The 5,626-nt window shown below is 36.5% G+C and overlaps 1 protein-coding gene across 1 annotated transcript in view; it reads left to right on the plus strand.

Annotated features, from left to right (window-relative positions):
• The first annotated feature begins 2,465 nt into the window (after nucleotides 1–2,465).
• The window catches only part of LOC107589386 (voltage-dependent calcium channel gamma-4 subunit-like), an 11,048-nt gene continuing 7,887 nt past the window's right edge, over nucleotides 2,466–5,626 (plus strand). Inside the window, exon 1 of the mRNA XM_016277800.1 lies at nucleotides 2,466–2,574. The gene's annotated coding sequence lies outside the window, so the exon portion shown is untranslated. The remainder of the gene's footprint in view (nucleotides 2,575–5,626) is intronic.

A 5,626-nucleotide genomic window follows, 5' to 3' on the forward strand; every position in this document is an offset into this window, starting at 1 on the left:
CCCCCCCCAATGGGAAAAAAATAGACTAAATTTTGCTTAAAGCCATTTAAGACCTATTTTAAGATCATTAAAATAATTTTTTTCCATAATGACATTATTTTCAAATTATTTGACTATTTACAAAAAGACAATGACACTACGTGAAATAATTTACATTTTAAGTAGACTCTAAATCATTTTACTTTTAGTGGCAGTAATGCGAATGAGGGGTTGCTTAATTGGGATGAAAACAATGTCATAATTAAAAACAAAAAATAAATTAAAATAAGCTAATTTTTTTTAAAGCAAACACATTTCACATTTCTTTCTTTTTATTTCAGGGTGAAATATGACCAAGACTTTGAAGAAAAAGAGTTTTTTGAGGTTTTAACTTGACAGTTTCATTAAAAAAAACAATTGAAAAATAGGTAAGAGTCTAAATTTGTGTTGAAGAGTTTGTGCTGTTAATCATTGTAGTTTATTTAATGATAACATGGTGAATGTCAACATGTTTTTTTTCACTTTTCGGATTTCCTTACATGCCATTATATTGACAAGTACATGTTCTCATTCAAATCATTCTCATCTTGCTATATATTCCTTATGCAGGTCAATGCACTTTTACTGCATACCAGAGAGACGTTTCTTAATATTCTCAGTGGTTTAAAAACACCCTAGAAAGAGGCCAGTGCCAGCTGGTTTTATTAATGAAATTTTGCCTGTGGGTGATGAAAGTATCTCTTTTAAGCTTTTGACAAAACCACAGTTGATATATTTGTTTAATCAGATGACAATGTAAGCATGTCTGTGGGGCAGGAATTACGGGGCGAATGAGTGACTGGGTGACACGCTTGTGGAGAAATTAGTAAATGGTGGAGGAGTGTGAGTTTATGGGTCAGTGCATCAGCAATAAGCACTTGCTAATGTTTGAGCAACGTGCTTTAGATCCAGTATCAACTTCATGCATAAAATCCCATTGATTCCTTCTTTCTCATGTCTAACTTTGATAGAATGGCCTTGAAAGACCTTGGTAAATAATCTTGAGGCATTATTTACCCTCAATGCACGATGTTTGTGAGGAAAGGCTGACTCCCTGTTGGTTAAAGGTGCGATTGCATTATTGCTGCAACAGCATCCATTGAATCTGAGGAATTGCTTTCATGGCAAAAATACCCTAGTGACAGAATAAACACCCACGTGAATAAGGAACCACAGTCTCTAATACATGCACCTCTCAGTGTGTTCAGACCACAGGGATGTTTGAAGCACTACATAACTGAGTGCTGATAATCAGCGCTTCTTCTCTACCTGAAGATGTGTGGGCGAACAGTGGCTGGTGAGTCTCTTTCTCTCCCTTTTTTCTCTCTCAGAGGAAAAAAACACAGGAACATGTGAGCAAATGAACACATGAAACTGCATATCTTCAGCATTTGCCAAGGCATAAAAATAAATACATCACACGGCGTACTAGATTAAATAGTCACACCAGCCTGCTGAAGTCCTTACAATTTTACAGTGGATCAAAGTGCTGCTTTGCATATATATATATATATATATATATATATATCCTGATCCATTTCTCCATAAAAAATCTTCCAAGTTTGGTTGGTCAAGACTTACAAGACTAGATTAATTGGCCAGTATTAGACTATTTGGAATAATAAATTATGGCAATTATTATTTTCCTATAAAAATATCTTTAATAATTTCTTATGGGGGTTCATTATGCCTTTCGAGGGATCCAAAGCCCACCACCCGCTTATCGATCTCAGATGTTTTATCCCCTTTATGTGAGTTACAAAACCATTTGTCACCTGATATAGCAAATGTTCTCTTTACAAATATTTTAGGTGGATTTACTTCAAATATTGTGTAAAATATGTGGGACCTTAGCAATTTTGTATATGCTTTAATTGCTATCTGATCTTAAAGTTCACTACAAATAGGCTGCATTATGGATCTTATTCAGGGTAGGTGTCATATTTTTTCACAAATGAATAGAAGGCTGAGGGAAAATGCAAATAAATATGACACAGGGGTAAATTCGGGTAAATTAGGACACTTTTTGTCATTGAGATGACTGGGACAAAATGTCCCAATCAACCTGAACTCACCCTACCCTAAATAAGGTGCATTCTGACCAAAACATGTCAGATAGACTGTAAATAGTCATTGCCCTCATTAGCCATATTAAACTCTCTCTCCTTTTAAGGTTTTTAATGCCTTGAAAGCCTGTCACATAATGAAACAATCCAAAAAAGTACAAAGAAAATGTCATGTGCCATCTTAAAACCTTCGGCTAAGTCTGAGATGGTCACAAGCAGCCTACAATCAGTCAATTCTTCACTCTCAGACAGAATCTATATGCTTTGTTCGATTAGCTCGGGTCTGTCATCCTGCAGACCTGTTCCTAGAGAACTGTGATTTGTCTCTTGATCAATATTAAGCAAGTCCTGTCAGTTAATTCCTGCTTCACCATCGTTTATTCGTATGAACACAGCTGTCTCTTAACGCCCCCTCATTCACCGCCTCTCCAGAGCCGCCTCAAAGAATTACGACCAAAAAGTAACAGGGATACATGTCTAAACTGCAAAGGTAAGGCGAGAAAGCGTCAAGCAGTTACATTTTATGCGATTTGACACAATTTGTACAACACATAGCCTGTTTATTTATAGAATTTCAGAAATGAATCGTGGAATTTAACGGACGCTCTGTGGTCGCTTTACTTGACGCGCGAAAGCTTCAGTCGATTGTTAAGCGCTTCATTCGAATCAGTTTTTGTGTTATTTATGTATTGTTATTAAGAACGTGTTTTATGCTGTTTCTATACCCAGTTGTTTGTGAACATTGTGAAATTGCTAAATCGTTTGACTCGCGTCTCGATGGCAGATGCGCGAGCTCAATGGAGACGCGCGCGGACTGAACGCTTCTAGTAACGCTCTCAGGAGAAACATCTGTCAGTCATTTTGATAGCTGAGGGGGATCAGTCGTTGGTTTTATGTTGTATCATCCCCTTTAAGGCGAAAACAACAAATCAATGATCGAATGAAGGTCCGCTGGCACTGCAATATCGCTACGTGTTGCTCTAGTGGTACTGACCTATACAAACTTTATACTTGACAATTTAGGTGATAAATTACATTTATACCCGTATATTAGGCTATATCATTATAAATGGGTACGTCTACCTTAAAATGATTGGATGCTTCTTCATTCCTTTCTTCGTTTATTAATTCGTTCAAAAACGCAAATGTCTCTTGGTGCTCATTAACCTAGTGCCAATGCGTGTTAATGAAAATGCGGTCACTTTAAATGGCTCTAAATGCCTTTAGTGACGTGACATGTGGCCAAGTATGGTGACCCATACTCGGAATTAGTGCTCTGCATTTACCCATCCTAAGTCCTTTGGGTTACGAGTCCAACTCTCTAACCATTAGGCCAGACTTTATATGTGACAACAGCAATAATGAAAGCAATGGAAACTGGCTGCATGTGCAGTTTAAATCACTGGTATATAGAGGTTTATTCCTCTTGTTGTATGAGATAGGCAAGGTTGAACCGTGCCTGCAAGGCGTTTGAATCCTCTGTTGCTTCTATCAGACATGACACATGGTTGCCATGTTATGTGAACGTTTCACTGCTGGGAGGCCATTAGTGCCCTACAGAAGCTAATGCCTTTAGTGACGTGACATGTGGCCAAGTATGGTGACCCATACTCGGAATTAGTGCTCTGCATTTACCCATCCTAAGTGCACACACACAGCAGTGAACACACACACTGTGAACACACACCCGGAGCAGTGGGCAGCCATTTATGCTGCAGCGCCCGGGGAGCAGTTGGGGGTTCAGTGCCTTGCTCAAGGGCACCTCGGTCCTGGTATTGAAGGTGGGAGAGAGAGCGCCCCCCCCACCCACAATCCCTGCCGGTACGAGACTTGAACCCGCAACCTTTGGGTTACGAGTCCGACTCTCTAACCATTAGGCCAGACTTTATATGTGACAACAGCAATAATGAAAGCAATGGAAACTGGCTGCATGTGCAGTTTAAATCACTGGTTTATAGAGGTTTATTCCTCTTGTTGTATGAGATAGGCAAGGTTGAACCGTGCCTGCAAGGCGTTTGAATCCTCTGTTGCTTCTATCAGACATGACACATGGTTGCCATGTTATGTGAACGTTTCACTGCTGGGAGGCCATTAGTGCCCTACAGAAGCTCATTCATATGTATCATTGAAACACTAGCTTGCCTTTTCTCCACAGACTTGGCTAATATTTGGCCAGAGGATACCCTGCTGTTTAGTGCCTCGAAGTATTTTTTATAGTATTTCAGTATTTTTTATACTAGGAAAAAAAATCTTTAAAGTTATCATTGTAATTGTAGCCTAATAATAATATGTATAATAATGCATAGTAATACGTATGAATGGAATTTTTATTAGGATCTTTGAGTCCAAAAGTGTTGTGAGCAAAAACTGCATGAACTGTAATCAGATCAAGTAAAATATAATTTTTTACAAATATTTATTTAGTTAAAGGTTTATATATATATATATATATATATATATATATATAATATTATTATTAAATTCATTACATGTAAGACATTTTCAATAAAAGAGACAGAAGGTCAAAATGCATATATTATCACTTTTTATATTATAAATTAAAATACTGATTTTGGCATAATAACAATAAAGTAATGTTATTATGAATTCATTATTATTGTATTTTTCTTATGTATGATTCTATATAAAATCTTATTTTATTGTTTTCTGTCACCAGAAGTTATTATTTTTTTCTTTCTTATTTTTTTCATATTAAATGTATGTAGGTGTGAGATGTTTCCATTAGGATCAAAAGTTTTGTGAGCAAAAACTGCATGCACTTTAATTATATTACAGAATAAATTAAAATATGATTTTTAAAAGGTTTGTGTTTATATAGTGACAGATATGATCTTCTTCTTCTTCTTAATCATATTCTTGTTAAATTCAGTACATGCATAATATATGTGTAAGAAATTTCTTAATAAAAGTTGCCTTAAATTTGCTTTAATTTATTATATCAATATTTGTACATTAGAATTAAAACCCTAATTTTGGCATATAACAATAATAATATTTAAATTTTTATTCAAATTATTATTAAAATTTATTCAGTATCTAATATTTTTTATTTTAGACTTCATAGTCTTCTTCCAAATTTTTCCATCCATCTATCTATCTGTCTATCTATCTATCTATCTATACACACACACATGAATAAATGTATGTAGGTGTGAGAACTTTTCATTTGTATAGTTCTGGAGGACTTTTCATGTGTTTATCTGATGGCATTTATCATCCTTTGTGTGTGTTCAGCTGTGGTGTTTGTTACCATTTGGTTTCCAGTTTCTGAGAATGGGCATGAGTGACAAGACTCTGAACATACAGAACAGAACTCTAAGTAACCGCCTATTAGAGTCTGAACTCGTCATGGGGGGACAGATCAGCTGTCCTTGCTGTGCATGTCATTACCACATCACCATACGGCCAGAAAAGAGCGCTGATCGAAGCCACCCGCCAGGTGTGTTCTGAACATCTATGACAGTCGAGGGTTTAGCAAATCACTAGGTATGTTAAGATGAATACACCCCCCCCCCCCCCCC

This window comes from Sinocyclocheilus grahami, unplaced genomic scaffold (genome assembly GCF_001515645.1).
Source record: "Sinocyclocheilus grahami isolate Dianchi unplaced genomic scaffold, SAMN03320097.WGS_v1.1 scaffold116.1, whole genome shotgun sequence".
Lineage (NCBI taxonomy): Eukaryota > Metazoa > Chordata > Actinopteri > Cypriniformes > Cyprinidae > Sinocyclocheilus > Sinocyclocheilus grahami.